Genomic DNA, 21,481 nt, shown 5'->3' with positions numbered 1-21,481 from the left:
TACTCACAGTGACAGGGCCAAGGCCAACAGCAAGGCCAACAGCAAGCAGGTCAAGTCCTGAGCAGCAGCTTGTTGGAAATATCACAAGGACAAATGTAAATGGGGACAAGCTTGCAAGTTCAAATATAGCTGCAATAATTGTAGTGGGGCACATCCAGCAATCAACTGCAGAAAAGGAAGGGGAACAGGTGAGAGAAAGCAAGCCCGTAACTAAAAATAGTACACTAAGCTATGGGCCACCAAGGAGGGTGGGGGACAAAGAGGCCCCACACTTCACTTCTGACTCCCATTCACACGGGTGGCTGCTACAAATGTTAAATGGGTACCTCAAAAGGAAGGAGGGACAACTATTGGCAGAAGGTTTTGTCGCAGGTTTCATCATCCCATAACAGGGCCTCCAGGGGCACAGGCAGTGAAAGAACTTAACATCAGTACGGAGCCATCAGATGGTGGCTAAGCAGAAGGTGGGTGTAGTTAAGTACCCTCATTTTTGCATGGTTACCCCCACTTTTTGCCTGTTATCAGTATGTTGTGTTTACTGGGATCCTGCTAACCAGGATCCCAGTGAATGTGCTCTCTTCCTGTAAATTTGATTGCTTGGATCACACATACCCCACATTTGGCATACTTGTGCCCCCTCATAAGTCCCTAGTATATGGTACCCAGGGCATTGGGGCACCAGGGTTTCCCTAAGGGCTGCAGCATGTATTATGCCACCCATGGGAGCCAAGTAAAATGTTTCTGCAGGCCTGCCCTTGCACCCTGTGTGAAAAGGTGCATGCATCCTTTCACTTCAGGTCTCTGCACCAGATCACTGTAAGTAACCCCTATGGTAGGCCCTCCTAGCCCAGAGGGCAGGGTGCAGGTACCTGAGTGTAAGGGCACCCCTCCATGAGCAGAGGTGCCCCCACAAACTCCAGCTCCACTTTCCTGGACTTCGTGAGTGCGGGGACGCCATTTTACACGTGTACTGGACAGCTGCATAATGGTAACTTTGAACCAGGGCATGTTTGGAATCAAACATGTCAGAATCATTCCCCAATACTGTTGCCAGTATTGGTTGTATGATTTCATGCACTCTGGGGGCTCCTTAGGGGACCCCCCAGCATTGTTCCTACCAGCTTTCTGGGGTTTTCTGGGCAGCTCATGCTGCTGCCACCCCTCATACAGGTTTCTGCCCTCCTCCTGCTTGAACAGCTCAAGCCCAGGAAGGCAGAACAAAGGGTTTCCTTTGGGAGAGGGAGGCAACACCCTCTCCCTTTGGAAATAGGTGTTACAAGGCATAGGAGGGGTAGCCTCTCCAAGCCACTGGTATGCTTTGAAGGGCACATTTGGTGCCCTTCTTGCATAAACCAGTCTGCACCAGTTCAGGGGCCTCCAGCCCCTGCTCTGGTGTGAAACTGAACAATTAAAAGGGGAGCACCTGCTCCCCTGTCCATCATGACCCCAGGGGTGGTGCCCAGAGCTCCTCCAGATGGCCACTTGATTCTGCCATCTTGAATGCAAGGTCGGCAGAGGCCTCCAGGAGCATCTGAGTGGCCAGGTCAGGCAGGCAACGTCACAGCCCCCTCCTGACAGATGACCAATCCCCCTTTCTGGGCTCCCTCTTGGGTGGGTCCTCAGATTCAAAGTGCAAGACTCCAGCAGGACTCCTCTGCAATGTTTACTTCAACTTCCGACCACTGGGACCGCAACTGGACTCCACAGGAACATACAATCTACAGCTACAGCGATGACTCTGCTCTGCAAAATTGTTTCTCTGGCTCCTTCCAGCAAATTCAACATTTCCCTGGCTGTGCATCCTTTGAGGGCGGCAAGTCTTCAGTCTGCACCAAGAAGCAAGAAGGAATCTCCAGTGAAGGAGTCACTCCCCTGCATCTGCAGGCACCAAACACAATGACAGCCAGCTGCGTGGATCTCCCCTAATCATGAGCTGCAAGGATCTTGCATCACAGGTGGTGATCCGGTGTGGTCCCATTGGTCCTGTCTGCCAGTTGTCCAACTTTGGTAAAGGTAGGTCCTTGCCTTCCCACGCAGGACAGTACCCCTGTGCACAGCGTCTCTTGCAGCTTCCAAGGCTTGTTGGTATCTCTTCCATGAGATCTTCAGGCTTCGTGTAGCCCCAACCCCCAGCCCTCTTCCCTGCAACACACAGCCCTCTCCGTGCTTCTCCTGCGACGTGGAGACCTTTCTCCAGGTGTGCTGTGTGGGTCTTTCTGCGACTTCTGGGCTCCTTGCCTGTGGGTCTTCTGTGGGGGCTGCCTCTTCTTCTTCAGACTCTCTGCACTGCTGAGGGTCACCCGGGACTCCCCTCCATGGGTTGAGTCCCCTTGGACCTTGCTGGTCCCCGGCAGCTCCACTTTTCGTCTACTGCGAAATTTGCCTTTGCCATGGCCTGTTGGTGGTTTTTCCACACCACAGACTGCCCTCGTCTGGCGTGGGACATCGCTGCATCTCCCAGGAACACTTAGTCAGCTCCAGTGCTGCATTGCTGACCGTCTTTGTCTCACCGTCGACCAACTCCTGCATCCACAGATGGGTGGGTAGTGGCTCCTGTTACGATCAGACACTCCAACTTGAACTGGACTTGGTCCCCTTCTTTTCCAGGTCTTCCTCTTTCAGGATTCACCTCTGGTTTCTTGCAGTCGTGTCTGGTTCTTGCAATATCCTTCTCTGAAGTCCTTTTGGTGGGTTGGGAAAATCCAGTAACGTACCTCTTTTCTTCTGGTCGCTGGGGGGCAATCTGGTACTTACCTTTGGGCTTTCCTTGTTTCTCCAACTCCCCTCTACCGATTCAACTTCCTTGGGTCGGGACCCGACATTTGCATTCCACGTTCTTGTTCCCCCCCAGGACTTCAGTATTGCCTATTGCTTTTCACCATTTTCTATTGCTTTATATGCCTATTTCTGATTGCTGCTGTACATATGTAGTGTGTTTACTTACCTCCTATTGGAGTATTGCCTAATTAGTGTTTTTTATGCTTGTGTTACTGTAATAAAGAGCCTTTATTTTTGTAACACTGAGTTTTTTCTTTCATGTGTGTGAGTGCTATGTGACTACAGTGATATTGCGTGAGCTTTACATGTCTCCTAGATAAGCCTTGGCTGCTCATCCACAGCTACCTCTAGAGAGCCTGGCTTCTAGACACTGCCTACACATCACTGGTAAGGGGCAAAAACAGATATCGAGTCTGCTTTCCTCCTCTTGTCAGTTCCCCCAGATAGCTATCAACTTCTTGGTTTCCAGCTTGAGGGATCACTCTACTATGACATATGTTTGCTAATGGGCTGTGCCATTTCTTGCGCTTACTTTGAGGCCTTTAGCTCTTTTCTCGAATGGGTGCTGCAGTCTAGATACAAAAAAGGAGGGTGCACGCATTACCTTGACGACTTCTTGTTTATCAGGAAGACGGGTACGAATGAATGTTCAGAGCTGCTACAGGGTTTCACTGGGCTCACAGAGGAGCTAGGGGTACCACTAGCAAGTGTGTGTGTGATGTAATACATCTACGCCCATTTATACTCCAACAACATCGCCTCGTCAGTCTTTTGGAGTAAAAGACAAGGAATGGGGGGAGAGGACAGGGATGGGAATCTGCTGCGATGGGATTGACTGTCTCGCACGCCTGAGAGGGGTTTTAACCTTTTTTAGTGAGCATAAGAGGACTCTTTGTTGCTGCCTGTAAGGACATCTTAAGGATTTTGGGGGCCCTATGCCAAACGTACTTTTGAGGCCCATGTTTTGAGCAGCTTTTAACTTATGATCCAATTACAGGTCTTTCATGCCTTCTTTGGCCAGGTCACTGACAGCGTCCTGGCACACTTGTACAAATTCTAAATGTGTTTTTATCTAATATTCAGGGATAGTGACGTCTCTTTTTAATCGTGTAACACAGCAGCAGCTCACTAATATAACTGCAACTAATCCCTGTGACACCCTCCCATTTCTCATATGTGAGATCATGTGTTGATCTAAAAGAAACTTTTATTTTTGGATTTTGCATGAAACAAACACATTGCTCTGCAAAATATCTGTTATATAGACTCACACATCACCAACATGAAAATTAATTAAATCAAACGAAAAAGGTATTTAAAACAATCTGTTTAATAATCATTGAAGGTCATGATGGCAAGACTCTCTGCAGAACAGAGGTGGTTCTATCAGGGGGTGCCCTGAAAGACTGGGGCCCTGGGCCAGAGCTCACTGTGCCCATGCCTTAAAACGTCTATGGATGCCTGAGCCGCGGATCTCTGGTGCAATTTCTTTGAAAACGGCTGCAAGTGACGTGGCGATATGCTACCGCAACATTGGTCACTAGAAACAACATTGTTCTATATTTAATATTAGCCAATGCATGTGGATTCTAGGAGCTTTGATTAGTTAAAAACGCAAATCCTTATTGAATAAAAGTAAACCTTCCAGCAATTGGTTAGAAAGAGGCAGAGAATGAGAGTGGAGGGGAAGAACCGTCTATCGTAATAGCAGAATTTAGACAAAAAAGAGGAAGGGGGAGGGAGCACAGTATCTGGCATTCCAGCACACAATTTGCCCAGGTGCATTGTGGTAACTGCAGTGCACGATAACACTCACTGTGAGTGAAAGTCAATAGTATTTTTATTGTTGTCACTACCACTGCTGTGTATCTCTAGATACATGTTTCAGGATATTTGTGCTACTTCAGAAGAGAGTAACAACTCACATTTGGAGCTGCTGGCAACTCTATAACTGGTGTGCAATATCTCTTCAACGTACAACTGTAGTTCAGTCTCTATACAACTGCAGTGCAATATCTCTTCAACGCACCACTGCAATGCAATCCCTATACAACTGATGTGCAATATCTTTTTAACATACAGCTGCAATGCAATCTCTACAACTACAGTGCAGTATCTCTTCAAGATACAGCTGCAGTGCACTCTGTCTACAATTGTAGTGCACAATCTCTTCAACGTACAACTAAATTACAGTGTCTCTACAACTGTAGTGCAATATATCTACAATGTAAAACTAGAGTGCAGTCTCTTTGTAAATGTTGTGCAATATCTCTTCAACGTACAACGCTGTACAGTCTATCTCCACAGTACAACTGTAGTGCAATATCTGTGCAGTGTACAACCCTAATGTGACCTCTCTCTGCAGTACAGCTGTAGTGCAATCTCTCATCAGTACCACAGCTGTAGCATAGTCTCTCTTGAATGTACAGCCGCAGCGTGACCTCTCAATGCAGTACTGTTGTAGTGTTGTCCCTCCACCGAGTACATCACTAGTGTGATCTCTCTGCACAGTGACAGCACTGTGTTGCTGTGACATGCCCTGCTTCCGGTCCCATACCTCTTCGGTCGTCTGTGGTTACTCCTTCTCAGTGCTTAATTTGTGCTTGTTGTTTCCGGTGCTGAGCACCGGCGCTTATTTTTGAGGGCCGGGGCTTATTCTTCTGCCTCAGAATTTGCTGCAAGCAAAAGACACATATTGGAAAGACGGATGAAGGGAAAAACGAAAAAGCGTCACAAAGGGAGAAAGTAGAAAGCTGCAAGAGTAAGCTAAAGGGGCAGGGAGGGGCTTTAAATGGATTGAAGAGGCCCGAGATGGCTTCAGGATTACGGCGCCTCAATATTCCATGTTCACACATTTAATTGCAGCAGCCGCATGTTTAAGAGGAGGGCTTTGGGCACCAGCAACTTTTAAACACGGCTCCTTCTGCATCTGAGCACTCTGCTCTAATGTCCTCTCACCCAGGGGACAGTTCGTGAAGCATCGCCCACCAAATAAGTTTCTTTGGAGACTACCACCAAGCTTGTAACCGAGCTCGGGACTCTAAAATGCACTGGGACTATTGTATATCATGGAGCCCATTACCTAGGGGATACGACTGGTCACCTCCATAACGTCCTGTTTTATCCTGTGTGAGTTTGTCAGACTCAAGTTCTCTTTTAGCTGCTGTAGAAATATTTAGTCCCTCATTACAACCCTGGCGGTCGGTGTTAAAGTGGCAGTAGTACCGCCAACAGGCCGGCGTTAAAAAAAAATAGAATCACGACCAATGGCGGAAACCGCGAACACAGACAGCCACTTTAACACTCCGGCCGCCACGGCGGTAGAAACAAACACTGCATTGGTAACTGCCAACAGACAAGCGGAGGACAAAGTAGCGCCCACTGTATTTCAACACGCCTATTCGCCACCTTTTCCGGGGCAGAACCAACGCTATCAAAAGCACGGCGGAAACAGAACACAGAAGGGAAACCAATCACCTCTCGACACTCAACGAGGAACCAGGACGCCATGGAGCCCGAACTACAGGTGTTACCTAAGCTGCTGTTCCTCCTGCTCTATCAGGAGCAGGACAGATGCCGTTGACGACCACGGTGAGTACTACACCTACAACACGGGGAGGGGGGAGGGAAAAGAGAGTGACACACACATGCAACACGCAATACCTCCACCCCCACCCTCACCCACAACAACATACACACAAATACATGCCCAACAATACATATACATCCCATCAGCCCCTGGAAGAACGCAAGGACAAAAGGAAATGATTGTAACGATTGTAATCATAAAAAATCTGATAGTCAAAAATCAAAATTCAGTATATACAAATATGTACACCAACTATACAAGTCCGGATAGTATACCAGTCATTGTCCGTGGACCACTGGGCCCAAAATGCATGGGCGAAGCCCACACAAGATACCTGACTGGAAACGGAGAGAACACTGCTGGGGCATCAGATCAAAAATATACAGGCACCTCAGGGGGAGGGGAGGGCACCTCAGCGGGAGGGGAGGGCACCTCAGCCAGATGAGCGCACGACGCCACTGCTGCACGAGGGGGCTCCTTGCCCATTGCTGTATCCTGGGGAGTGCACAGCCACAGGTCTCTCAAGTCTCTCCAGTGGGTGGTTTGCCCACTGCTGTATCCTGGGGAGTGCAAAGCCACAGTCTCGCAAGTCTCTCCAGTGGGTAGGTTGCCCACTGCTTTATCCTGGGGAGTGCAAAGCCACAGTCTCTCAAGTCTCTCCAGTGGGTGGTTTTCATCCTGGGGAGTGCAAAGCCACAGTCTCTCAAGTCTCTCCAGTGGGTGGTTTGCCCACTGCTTTATCCTGGGGAGTGCAAAGCCACAGTCTATCAAGTGGATAACAGTCTCCACTGGTTCTGGAGGGGGCCTGGTGCCCAGAGTGCTTCATCCTGCCAAGGACTGAGGTAGTGGATGTGATTCTCCACTGGTTCTGGATGGGGCTTTGTGCCCAGAGGGCTTCATCCTGCCAAGGACTGAGAGAGTGAATGTATCTCTCCACTGGTTCTGGAGGGGGCTTTGTGCCCAGAGTGCTTCATCTGCCAAGGACTGAGTTTGTGGATGTATCTCTCCACTGGTTCTGGAGGGGGCCTTGTGCCCAGTGTGCTTCATCCTGCCAAAGACTGAGATACTGGATGTGATTCTCCACTGGTTCTGGAGGGGGCTTTGTGCCCAGAGTGCTTCATCCTGCCAAGGACTGAGGTAGTGGATGTGATTCTCCACTGGTTCTGGAGGGGGCTTTGTGCCCAGAGTGCTTCATCCTGCCAAGGACTGAGGTAGTGAATGTGATTCTCCACTGGTTCTGGAGGGGGCATGGTGCCCAGAGTGCTCCAAGTGCAGTGTGGCCGGTACAATTCCCTCACCTGGGTGTATGAGCCACGAGATTGCCGAGGTACAGGTAGCATGATACGCCATGGAGGCAGCGACATACCCCACACTGCGCGGCTTTGCATTCCACCTGCAGGTGCAAACAGTGATGGAAGTCATGCCTCATGGAAGCTGGCCAGGGTCCAGGAAGTCTCCTCCAGCCTCGGACGACTGACCACTGGGGATGGTAGCCATGTCAGCGGTGGTGCCCATGTCCGAGCACGTCGCGGGCTGGTGGCGGTGCTTGCGGCTGTGTCTGTGGCGGCGGTGCTGGCGGTGGTGCATGGTTCAGCACCTACTGAGGAACACAGCAGGACGTCTCCTGCAGCCTTGGATGGCTGCCCACTGGGGAAGAGGCTGGGGACTGTCGCTGAGGCTGTAGATGTGCCGGTGCAGGTGGCGGTTGTGGTGGCGGGGCAGCTTGCGGTGCTCGCCGGCGTACAGGTTGGTGTGGTCGTGGACAGAAGGTGTGACACTGGTCCCTCAGTCAGTGCCACCGTGCCCTCTCCTGACCTGCTCTTGTGCTTTTGTCCCTTCCCCACCTTTGATGGTGCCGCAGTTGTCTTGCCACTATCCCCTTTTGTTTTTGCTGAGCCCCTGGTGGCTGGTAGGTGTGGCTTCTCCCTCTGGGATGTGGGCACCTTTTTCACCTTGGCAGGTGGCGGAATGTCCTTGCTCTCGCTACGTGGCACACTGGCAGCCCTGGTGGGTGGCGCACTCGATGACCCCGCAGTTGCTGGCACCACTGTGCCTGGGGATTTGGTGGCTGAGGTGCTGGGCTGGGACCTGGGAAGCCTGGCCCTAGAGGAAGGATGGGGGAGGAGGTGTAGGGAAGAAGTCAATGTTAGCCAGGAAGAGTTTTTTTTAGACACACTGGGACGGGAAGATGGAGGGGGTTTGGGAGTGGAGGAAGAGGTAGTGGTTGTAGGATGTGTACGTCTGCTGAATTTGGGTGAAGGTGCATGGGCCGGAAGCTGTTGTGAGGGGGATGGCTGATGGGTGGGTGTGTGCCTGTGTTTGTGTACCTTGGGAGGAGGGCTCACAGACACACTGGGAGATGACACTGGGGATGTGTGAATGGTAGTGGGGGTGGTGATTGCACGTGAGCGGTGTGTGGTGATGGGCGTGCTGGTGATGGAGGTAGTGCCTGAAGATGTAGTGCATGCAGGTGTGAGTGGAGATGAGACAGGGAGGGAGGAGGAGGATGTGGAGGAGGGGGACACAGTGGAGGCAGTGGATGTTGCTGTGTCTGCATGAGGATAGTGCTTGTGGGAGTGCCTGTGGGATGTGTGGTGCTTATGTTTTCCAGAGCCACTTTGTGTTGATGTGTGTGCATGCTGGTCTGATGGTGTGCTTGGGATAGGCTGAGGTACAGGGGATTGGGTCTGGGAGGAGGAAGGTGGTTGGGGAGGCTGGACACAGGGACAATGGCTGCCATCAGTGCTGAGGCCAGAGCCTGAAATGCTCTCTGTTGGGCCGCCTGCCCAGAATGAATGCCCTCCAGGTATGCATTTGTTTGTTGCAAATGCCTCTCAACACCCTGGATGGCATTCAAAACGGTAGATTGCCCAACAGTGAGGGATCTCAGGAGGTCAGTAGCCTCTCAGCAGGGCTGACTGGGGCAGGGCCTGAGGTGCCTGGGGCGAAGGAGATGCCCACCCTCCTGGGTGAGCGGGCACGGGACACACGCTAAGGGGCTGCTGGGAGGGCGGTGCTTGTGGGGGGGTGGCGGCTATGCCTGTTGATGCGGTGGGCACAGAGGTGCCCACTACCGCAAGGGAGCTCCCATCAGAGGAGAAGTCGCTGTCACTGGTGTATGCTCCTGTCCCCGCCATGGAGCTCCCCTCGCCCTCCGTCCCACTGGTGGCTTCAGACTCCGTTGCTTCACCCTCCAGGGCCAAGTGGGTTGCAGCTCCCTCCTGCTCCGGTGCCACTGCTCCTCTGCCTGATGATGCTATTGCACACAAGAAAAGGGAGACTACAAAAAGGGGGGGGGATGACAGAAGAAAAACATGTTTAGTGCATGCAAAACCACTACAGTTGGCGGACACAACACACAGGGAGCAGCCCTCAGCACTATGCCATGCACTAACAGTTCCTAGAAAATTCGCCTGACCCTGGGGTACGAGGCCTAAGCCCAATTGCTGCACACCTGGAAGTCACAGGAGCTTGACTAGGTGTAGATGGCTCTTACCACTAGTGGGGCTAAGGTGCCACATAGCCTGCCTCACAAGGGACCTTGCATACCAAGTTCGCCCTGGCCTAGGGGAACACACTGCCCACCTCCCCCACCCAGACACCTCGTAATACGCGCAGAGTCAGCTGAATGAGAGTGTACTCACCCCCTTGTGGCTGCTGTGATACCCTCAAGCGCCCATCCAACTCCGAATAGGCCACCACCAGGATCTGGGACATCAGGGGGGTCATGGTGCGACGGGCACCCCTTCCACCTTGGGAGGCCATCCCCAGCTGGGCCTCCGCCGTCTTCTTGCTCCAGCCGCGCAGGTCCTCCCATCTTTTACAACAGTGGGTGCTCCGTCTGTGGTAGACCCCGAGGGTCCGGACGTCCTTGGCGATGGCACGCCAAATACCCTTCTTCTGGTGGGCGCTAACCTAGAGGAATGGTACAGGGGAAAGGGAATTACTCACCCATCCGGACCGTCATACTCATTGCCCACCAGTTCCCAACCATTGCCTGACGCACATACACTCACCATCCGCACATGCAGGCCTCAGCCCCCCCATGTATCTTCCATCCACACCACTCAAAGCAGGCATTGCCCATGTAGCATGCTCACGGTGTACTCACCTGTTTGTCTGGAGGACCGTACAGTTGCGTGTACTGGGGGAGGACCCCATCCACTAGTTTCTCCAACTCCTCCGAAGTGAAGGCAGGGCCCTTTTCCCAGACACTGTAGCCATTGTCGCTTCCAGACACAGGTCACAGCAGCACTTGCAGTGTATGTCCTCTCCTGTTGAAGGTCAGGTATCAAGTGAGTGAACAGACAGAAAATGGCGGTCGCGTCCGCGTTGGTGCGTACCGTCACTGCCGACGTACATCGTCATTGGCTCCTGGGACCCATAGGGCCCAATGTTAACCAATGCAGAATTGCGCTGCTGTCTCCGACGACCCACCGCGATGGTGTACAACGCCAGCGCAGTTACCTCATTTCCCCTTGTCCCACCTTACAGGTCAGGCAGCCGCCATTTCAGGGGGCCACATGGGATGGATGAAAACTGCGTCACACCTATCTAGGCCGGGAATACAGACAGATACCAGCACATTGCGGATTACTAACGTTTCTGCAAATAACACATTGTGATACCTCAGTGTTTGATGACTCTGCTCGCTGTTCTCCTCTATAGGGCACGTCTGCTAGGAGAGGTGATGAGATGGCACCATCCTCCGGTGTACAGACTCCTGGTGGACCTGTCGACAATGGAAGAGAGACACATCATAATCACATACAGACTTGATCGTGCAACAATCCTGGAACTGTGTGCCCAGTTGGAACCAGACCTGATGTCAGCTATCCGCCATCCCACAGGGATACCCCCTCTAGTGCAGGTCCTGTCTGTACTCCATTTCCTGGCCAGTGGGTCTTTTCAAACAACAGTGGCCATGGCATCAGGAATGTCCCAGCCAATGTTCTCTAATGTGTTGTCCAGAGTGTTGTCTGCCCTGTTGAAACACATGCGCAGCTACATCGTTTTCCCTCAGGTGGAGGATTTGCCCCCAGTGAAAGGTGACTTTTATGCCCTGGGACATATCCCCAACATCATTGGTGCCATTGATGGTACATATGTGGCATTTGTCCCCCCCGCAGGAATGAACAGGTGTACAGAAACCGGAAAAGCTACCATTCAATGAATGTGCAGATGGTGTGTTTGGCAGACCAGTACATCTCCCATGTGAATGCCAAGTATCCTGGCTCTGTGCATGACGCTTACATTTTGAGGAATAGCAGCATCCCTTATGTGATGGGCAACTCCAGAGGCACCGTGTGTGGCTAATAGGTGAGGCCAAGGTCCCAATACAGTTGACATAGGTGTCTGGGTATGGGGTTGTCCCTAAGGGTTAGTGTGTGTCTAACAGTTGTCCCTCGACATTTGCAGGTGACTCTGGTTACCCCAACTTCTCATGGCTACTGACCCCAGTGAGGAATGCCAGGACAAGGGCAGAGGAACGTTACAATGAGGCACATGGGCGAACAGGGAGGATAATAGAACACACCTTCAGCCTCCTGAAGGCCAGATTCCGGTGCCTCCATCTGACAGGTGGTTCCCTATACTACTCACCGAAGAAGGTGTGCCAGATAATCGTGGCCTGCTGTATGCTGCACAACCTGGCTTTGATACGCCAGGTGCCTTTTCTGCAGGAGGATGGGCCAGATGGTGGTCTTGTGGCACCTGTGGAGCCTGTGGACAGTGAAGAAGAGGAGGCAGAAGAAGAGGATATCGACAACCGAAACAACCTCATCTTGCAGTACTTCCAGTGAGACACAGGTAAGAAGATGTCACTGCTTCCCACATCTCATACTATTGTTGGAGCTAGCATAAGTCTGTCATTTTCACTCAGTGTATGGACACTGACTTGTCACTTTGATCCATTTCACATATCTGGGTCCCACTTTTTGCACTCTGCTATGTTTACTCCTGGCCTACAGCTGTGTTACATTGATATGTGAAACAAGTAAATTGACATTGCTATATTCCATAGATATTGCAATTACACATTTGTGAAAGCACAGACTGACTCCAGATTGTTTTGTGATTGAAGTGTGTTTATACCTGTGCAAATAAGTGGGGGGGGGGGGGTTCTAAAGTGGGCTGGGATGATGGTGGAGGTATGTCCATGGCAGAGTCTAGTCTATTTTTTTCACAGGTGCATTGTCCAAAGGGGCATAGGAAGTGGAGCAATGGCAGTTTAAGGATGGACAGGGTGACATTCGGGGGGGTCTTATCTCCTGGCAGGGGCCTTGGCAATGTTCTCTGTCTTGTTCCTGGATCTCAGGGACCGTTTGCGGGGTGGTTCTCCATCTGCAGGGGGTGGGGTGCTGGTGGCCTGTTGGTCCTGTGGCAGTGCCTCCTGTCCACTAGCGCTGGCAGAGGTGGAGGGCTGTTCATCGTCCAGGCTAGTGTCAGGGGCCAGTTGATGTGCCACTGTGTCCCTCCCGGTGTTGAGAAGTTCTGCCAGCACCCCTGCTATGGTGACTAGGGTGGTGTTGATGGACTTCAAGTCCTCCCTGATCCCCAGGTAGTGTTCCTCCTGCAGCCGCTGGGTCTCCTGAAACTTGGCCAGTACTATGCCCATGGTCTCCTGTGAATGGTGATAAGCTCCCATGATGTTGGAGAGTGCCTTGTGGAGAGTGGGTTCCTGGGCCTGTCCTCCCCATGTTTGCACAGCAGTCCTCCCAGCGTCCCTGTTATCCTGTGCCTCTGTCCCCTGAACCGTGTGCCCGCTGCCACTGCCCCCAGGTCCCTGATCGTCCTGTGTTAGTGGGGTTGCCTGGGTTCCCTGTAGTGGTGGACACACTGCTGATTGATGTGTCCTGGGGACAGAGGGATGGGCCCGCTGGGTGGGAGCTGTGGTGGTGTTTCCTGATGGGGGAGGTTCAGTGATGGTTTGTGACTGTGTCAGGGGAACCGACTGTCCCAAGGTCCCTGATGGGCCGGGCTGGTCATTTTGATCCTGGTGTGCAGAGCTGCTGTCATCACTGTGGATCTCTTCTGTGGGAGGACCTGATATGTCTGGCACCTCCTGTCCGGTGATGTTAGGTATGGGTCCTGTTGGGGTGTAAATGCATAGTTCTTGTATCTGTGTGTGCCATCTTGTGCAATGGGTGAGTGACCCTCTACTCCTGCGCTTGCATTATTGGCTTGGTCCTTGTGTGATTGGTGATTTTGGGGCATGAGTGAGTCTCTGTACTGCACATGCTTTGGTTTTGGGTATCCATGCATTGGTGTTACATGCAGGGATTGGTTTTGGGATGTGTGGGTTGTGTTAGTGGGATATCTGTGGGTTGTTGGGGTGATGGGTGTGAGGGTAAGGGTGGCGGTATGTGATGGCATGCAGGTGGGGTGGGAGGGATAAAGTAGTTAAGATATGTCTTACCAGAGTCCAATCCTCCTGCTACTCCAGCGAGGCCCTCAGGATGCAGTATTGCCAAGACTTACTCCTCCCATGTTGTTAGTTGTGGGGTTCCACCGCCAGTCCTCTGTACAGCAATCTGGTGTCTTGAAACCATGGAACGCACCTTCCCCCGTAGGTAGTTCCACCTCTTCCTGATATCATCCTGTGTTCTTGGATGCTGTCCCACTGCGTTAACCCTGTCGACAATTCTGTGCCATAGCTCCATCTTCCTTGTAATGGAGGTGTGCTGCACCTGTGATCCAAACAGCTGTGGCTCTACCCAGACGATTTCCTCCACCATGACCCTGAGCTCCTCCTCAGAGAACCTGGGGTGTCTTTGAGGTGCCCTGATGTGGTGTGGGTGATGTGTGAGGTGGTGTCTATTGTGATGTGTGAGGGGATGTGTTGGTGTGTGCTGTTTGAGGTGCGTGGATGTTGTGTAAGTGATGGCGTTGTGTGTCTGTGAATGCCGGTGTTGTTTTAGGTAGTCTCTCTCTCTGGCCTTCTTTCAAATTTTTGGGTGTAAGGGTTTGTGGGTGATGTGGGTGTTTGCTTTATATTGGATTGGGTATGTGGGAGTGGTGTGTGTATGTGTATCAGGTGTGTGTTTTTCGAATTGTCCAATGTGGTTGTGCTTTGTAAGTGTGTGTGTATTTCGAGCGCGGCGGTGTGTACCGCCAATGGATTACCGCGATTGAAAGACCACCGCGTTGATTCGTGGGTCGTGATAGTGTGGGCGTATTCCTGTTGACGTGACGGAATCGGTTTCCAGTTTATCACTGACCTTTGGTGTGGCGGACTTGTGTGGGTGTCTGTATTGTGGCGAATTCCGAGCTATGGGTCGTAATACCTGTATCAGAATTCCGCAGCCGCAGCGGTATGTTGGCGGTCTTCCGCACGGCGGAAAGCGTGATTTACCGCCAGGATTGTAATGAGGGCCTTAGTTCGTTCAGAAAAGTTCTTCATTGGTGGAAGTAGTTTCTTTCACAGGAGCATTTCTTGGTGTTTTCCACTTTATTGTGCTAAGTATCTATCTATCTATCTATCTATCTATCTATCTATCTATCTATCTATCTATCTATCTATCTATCTTACTTCTTCAGTTCTGCTGGGAAGGCATCTGTGGTTCAGGAGGTATTGATCATGTCTATTATTGGAAATGCAGCTGAGGTTGATAGCAATATGTTTAAAATGGTTGTGGTGTGTTGCGAGGTTTTTATGAGATCATGCAATGTTATAAGGGACAGTTTCTTGAAGGTGGATAGATATGATGGGTTGACCTTTGGAGTGTTGAAGTGTTTTCCTTCTGTTGGTAGTTAAGCTGAATGTTTCAGAGGTATATAAATAAAAACCTCTGCTTTGGAGGTGAAGTGGACACCAATTTGGTTGTAAAAAATCTTGAGATGGCGGTGCCGAGGTGGATGTGCAGCCTGGATTGCTAAATACTCACACACTCTTATTGTATTGTATTGTAATCGTATTTATATAGCGCTTACTACCCCTGACGAGGCGTCGAAGCGCTTTTCGATGAGTAGCACGCTACTCCGGTACCCAACAAGAATTAGTGATGGATTAGTATAATTTAATAAGGAGTACAGTTTTAGTATTATTATGAGTTAATTTGAGTTGCGGATATGAGAGTTTGTTAGTTAGATTGACTGGAGTAATGGAGGGGTGGAGGAGGAAAGAAATCCAGAAGTGTTAATTGGGAGTTTATCCTAAATTTGCTCAATCCAAAGGCTTGAGATGAATAAAAGGGGGGCGGAGGGGAAAGAGGATGTGGAAGGGTTAGGGAGAGCATAGTAGCAGGGTGAGATGAATGCAGGAGAATTTAGTAGGGTTGTGTGGGAGGTCACAGAGGTAGAGTGAGGTTTGGTGAGTTAGATGTGGGGGTGGAGGGATGAGCTTAGGCAGAGATATTTAGGAGATGGAAGTGGTCGAAGGGATTTGGGATGAGTCCGAGTGAGAATGGAGGATAGTTTGATAGAGACATGACATAAGAGCGATGAGTAGATAAGTGTGATAAAAAGAGAGCAGAAATTCATAGAAACATGCCAGGCACAGAAACAACATATACACATATATATATATATTTATACACACACACACACACACGACTATACACACACATCTGCACATACAATACATAATTAGAAACATGGGTAAAAAATACTTAGTCGTCCATCCATCATCCTGGTAAAAAGGCGTTAACTCCCCCACCTACCTCGAGGGTGGACGGGGCGTGGCCCAGCGGGCGGAGCCCACAGGTGCTCCACAAAGGGAGAAACCCTCCACTCTGTGTCTCCAGCAGAGGAAGACAGAAACCGCGCGTCCCAGTCAGACACAGACCACGCTCCAGCACATCATCAGCTCACCTCCAGGAAGGATTCCAGATCCCCTCCGCCATGGGATCTCTGAGCGCACTGCCCCGCCCCGCCCCATCCCTGCTAAGCCCAAGAGCCAGGGTGGGCCGTCCTTTCCAGAAGGTGAGCTTCAAACCGCGGCATCTGCCGCGTCCACATTGTACACTAGGGTACGTGATGGGCCACGGGGGCAAAACGTCTTCAGCAACCTTGTGTGCCCCCGGCAATGTCATTGCCACTAGTGCGTCCCCGCGGAGATGTCCTCGCGCCCCTGCGCATCATGTAGTTCTTTCCTAGAGCATTTGGCCTTTTTTTACCCCGTTTGAATAATGTGTTCTTTTGGTATTTTTAATGAATTATTTATAAATCCTGTTGTCCTGGGAGTCGTATTTTGCCTGGATATTTTTTTTTGTGCCATTATTGCTGGAATTAGCCAACTTCTCTTTTTAGCGTATTTATGTTTTTATTTCATAATTTAGGTATGTTTTTTTTTATTTGTGGCATTGTGGTTATCCAGAAATTGAGCTGCATTCATAGACCATCATTTCAATAATATAGCACTTGTTCTGTATGATTTCATCACGGTTTGAGATAATGCAAGCTGTGTTTCGAGTTCATCTATGTTCAACTTGTTCCACTGTCTCTAGTTGTTGTGCGTGTGTATGGCGATTTGTACCTTTTGATGTGATGTCATATCCCAAGGAAATGAGGTGATGAACTTTCTGGTGAACAGGGGTGATATCGTTAATTCTAATTGAGTCTGGATTGCTGAAGACCACGTCTACCGTATGTCCTTCAGTGTGTGTAGGCGAAAGGATCAATTACTGAAGGCTATGTGTTTGGACCAGTTCTGTCATATGATTTGGTTGTGGCATGCTTTGTTTATCAATCATTACGTTCAGGTCGCAAGTATACACGGATTAGGGTTTTTGATGGTTACGTCTGATATAATGTCAAGCAGAGTGTCTGAGAAGGCTATGCTTTTTGTTGGAGGGCTAAAGATTAATAGAAGGTTGTCATAGGGCTGCATCTTGCTAGCAACGACTTACAGTCTGTAAACTTTATGTCTTCTTGTTTATTGGCTGTTATAGTTTCATTGTTGATTATTTCCAATCCTCCTTCGGTTGTGCTGTGGCAGTTTTGTGTATGGCATCTGTATACTGGTGAAATTTACTTCTGATGAATTGTTCCTATGTAATCTCCTAGTCAGTTATGAAGAGTAGGTCTGGCATTTGGTGAATTATCGTTCCATAGATATTATGCCTGTTCTTGGCTATAGAACCTGTATTTCTCAGCATACACTTAAGGGGATGAACTTGATGATTGAGAGGAGTAAATTGGTGGTTAGGGGGTGTTTTTGGTGACAATAGTGGCTGTGATAGTTGTGAAAGTTGAATTGCGTCTCTGGTTAATATGTGCATCTGTAAGTTGAAGTTGGTGATAGCTGGGCATGGTGTGAATGGGGGGTGGGCACCTATGATGTTGATAGTGTTATCTGCACTGCATGAGGCTGGGTTTGTGGAGTCTCTTATGGTTTCAAATGTGCTGTTGTGGTTGCTTGCCAGCCATAACAGGCTCAGTAGTGATTTGCCAGTTTTTGTGGATGGGGATTAGGTTAAGTCTTGTGCTTTGATACTGGTGTTTGTGGAGTGGTAATTGTTAGACCTGACAGCCTTAGGGTGGTCATCCCCCAATTTCTGTTTTTGCTGGTTTTAGGTCTCTGTGCACTTTACCACTGCTGACCAGTGCTGAAGTGCATATGCACTCTCCCCTAAACATGATAACACTGGTTCCTACCCAATAGGTATATTAAATTTACCCGTAAGTCCCTAGTAAAGTGCACTACATGTGCCCAGGGCCTGTAAATTAAATGCTACTAGTGGGCCTGCAGCACTGATTGTGTCCCCCACATACATAGCCCCTTAACTATGTCTCAGACCTGCCATTGCAAGGCCTGTGCGTGCAGTGTCACTGTCACTTGGCATTTAAAACTACTTGCCACTCCTTAAACTCCCCTTTTTCTACATATACGTGACCCCGAAGGTAGGTCCTAGGTAACCCATAGGGCAGGGTGCTATGTAAGTAAAAGGCAGGGCATGTACCTATGTGTGAAAAATCACAAAATCGTGTTCCACTTTTGTGACACCTGCTCCTCTCATAGACTACTATTAGAACTGCCACCACATACTTTTAAGTGGTATATTCTGATCTGGAAGAAGTAGCCGTGTCGTTTTTAGTATTGCCAGAAAGGAAATTGAAAATCCTGCTTACTGGTGAAGTTGGATTTAATATTACTATTTTAGAAATGCCACTTTTAGAAATTGGCCATTTCTCTGCACTTACTGCCATCTGTGCCTTACAGCCCTGTCTCCAATCCACGTCTGCCCTGTGCCGGCAGCATCACTTGTGCATTCCAACCAGACAGCCATAAACACAGTACACTGAGTCTCATCTGCATCATTCTGCATACTGAATGGATCTCCCTGGGCAGGAAGAGTGGAGGGGCCCTCTCTTACATTTCAAAGTCCAGTGGCTTGCCCTCACACAGAGGACTGATAATCCCCCACAGGAATCCTGGCCGACAGGACTGGGCTGAAGGGGGAACTTGTTCAGGGCAAAACCACTCTATGAAGTTTGCCCCACTTCAAAGGCATTTTTGAGTGTCTAAACTGGGTCTCTGACCCCAAGAAATCAGATACTTCTGGATCTACAAATTAACTCTGTCAGAGGAACTGCATGGCTGCCGAAAGGACTCATCTGGACTGCTTTGCTGAGAAGGACTGCTGCCCTGCTTGCTGCCCTGCTGCCTGCTGGCTTCTGACTTTGCTGGGAGGACTCTGCCTTCCCCAAAAGTGCTCTCAAAGGGCTTGGATTGAGCTTGCCTACTGTTCTGAAGTTTCAGGGTCAACAAAGACTTCACCAGCTAATTTGTAGCTAGTTTTCTGACTTCAGCGACGCCAGGGACAACTTCAGTGACCGCAGCACCGATGCTGCAGCCTACTCCCTCCCCTTGGACCTTGCTGCCTGCAATGACTGCGGCCTGCAACGCAAGTCCAACGTTGTTGCGATGCTGATGACATCCCGCAGTTTTACTGTGACACTGTGAAGTCAACGCATCGCGTCTTGACCAACTGGATCCATCAATCCCACTGGGTCACAAGGAACAGACACCTTGCCACCAACGCCACTCCAGCTCCTCCTGCAACCAGATGGAACTGACGCCTCGCCTCCCCTGCCTCGCAGTACAGAACTTATGCCTCATCTCCATGGATGCCGTAATGGACTGACGCTGCATCGGCCCCTGCAACGCCTGACCTCCACGACTCCGTGCAACAACTTTGTTTCTTCGTTTTCAAACTGTACATGGGGGTCTGTGTGCCTCCGTGACCAGCGCCTGTGACGTCGGACTACTAGGAACGACTCATTCAATGATACAGTGATAGCCTCAGTTGGAGTTATTCTGATTCTAAGAGCGTTAGTGGGATTTCATCTTTAAAAATTAGTAACTTTGCTTTTATACGTTGGCTTTTCCTTGAGTTTACCTTATTTTATTCAGACAAATATTATCTATTATTCTAAACCTGTGTGGTGTATTTTTGTGATGTTTTCACTGCACGACTGTATGAGTTATTGCATGAATACTTTACAAATTGCCTTCTAAGTTAAGCCTGCCTGCTCTGTGCCAAGCTACCAGAGGGTGAGCACAGGATAATTTGGATTGTGTCGTGACTTACCCTGACTAGGATTGTGGTCCCTACTTGGATAAGGGTGTATACCTTTGCCAACTAGAGACCCCATTTCTAACAGTAATATGTTGTGCAAGTTTTGCTTTTGGCTGTGTTTTATTATGGTGTAGGAGGGGTAAGCAGAAGGCTGCAGATGGAGGGACAAAATGCTCATGTTGTGAATTTTAGATGTACAGGGTGTATGTTAGTGGCCGAGGAAGAGGGTTGCGTTCTGGTTTGAGAGCTGTGAATGTTGTGACTGAGGATAGATATGGATATTTTTCTGTCTTTTGTGTTAAGGCAGGAGGGGGTATTGGATGGAGGATGGTTGTTTATATTTAATCAGAGAGTTTTGTTGATTCCTGGTGTGTATTTATCAGATTGAAATAGTTTGGGAAGGTGATTTTTGTTTCTTGGAGAGAGTATGACTGATGAGGAGTGAGTTGATAGCAGAGTGGAGTAGAATAGGAGAGCCAAGTGGGAAAGCATGGGGGACTGAGTGTGTAAATTGGGGTTGATGGGAGTTTCATTGTGTTTTGGTGTTTGAGTAGTGAGCGAGGGCCAAAAAGGGTTGTGAGAGAGATGAGTAGGGATGTGAGAACATAAGCAGAGGTGGAATGGCAAATACTATCATGGGTGGGGTTGGGAAGTAGGAGCAGAGCAATTCAGAAGGGGTGTAAAGAGATACAATATGGACTCGGGTGAGTGTGTACTGGAAAGACAGTGGAGGCAGAAGTGAAGTAAGAGAAGTGTTGGTTGTCTGATGTAAAAGTATTTGATGATGATTTTTGTGGCCTGGATGGCAAAGATGGTGAACATTCTTTAAAGAGTTCCGGAACCTAACCTCGCTATCTATCCTCATCCTGCTGCTGTGACCGTCACTTCTTCGGGAACCGCCAACACAGCTGTCTGCGTGCCCTTGGGAGTTGCTTGGCCCACGCCTGTGCTTGCCAGTGCCCGATAGGGTAGGAAGTGCTCTGCTTGCTGGCCTGCCAAAAGTTGATCTAAAGTGGCGGTGGCCGGTGTGTGATGCCTCCCACATTATAGGCATACAGGCACCCTCCAGGTCCACTTTGTGTATGTGGGGGCTCCTGAGTTCTGATCAGCCTCACACCAAGGTCTCAATTACGAGTGGTGAGCGTTACTGGACTCAGTTAGAGCCCTATGTGGAAAGGCCTGCACTGGGTGCAGACATGGGACATGCGCCTCCTTCTTTCTTAGATCTAGGTACTGTAACGCCCTGTTGAGCTGCTGGGGCTGGGGATGGGGCTGGTCGTGCCTGGCCAGGCCCTCTCTTAGGCCTCTGCTTTACTGCTTCCTCTGCAACTCTGGAAGCTTCCCGGCTCTGCAAGACAGCTTCTTTCGGACTTAAGGTCTACTGTGTTGGAGTAGTCAAACTATGGGCTGCTGGGCCAGCAAGACCCTGGAGCTGATCCCTAGTGGTGGTGATGCCCAAAGGTTCACAGGTCATGGACTGCACAGGCCAAAGGTTCGGCGACTGACTCCACCTTCTCCTCCTGACTCCACCTTATTTGCCTCAAAGGCCACCGTAAGGCCCACCTTTCACCCTCTATGAATGGGTTACACCCAA

At 49.9% G+C, this 21,481-nt stretch overlaps 1 protein-coding gene across 2 annotated transcripts in view; it reads left to right on the top strand.

Moving 5' to 3' along the window:
• The window catches only part of PGGHG (protein-glucosylgalactosylhydroxylysine glucosidase), a 215,175-nt gene that overhangs the window by 58,494 nt on the left and 135,200 nt on the right, over positions 1–21,481 (top strand). The window lies entirely within an intron of this gene.

The sequence above is a fragment of the Pleurodeles waltl genome, chromosome 3_1 (genome assembly GCF_031143425.1).
Source record: "Pleurodeles waltl isolate 20211129_DDA chromosome 3_1, aPleWal1.hap1.20221129, whole genome shotgun sequence".
In the NCBI taxonomy this organism is placed as follows: Eukaryota; Metazoa; Chordata; class Amphibia; order Caudata; family Salamandridae; genus Pleurodeles; species Pleurodeles waltl.
This window is presented reverse-complemented; position numbering and strand designations above follow the sequence as displayed.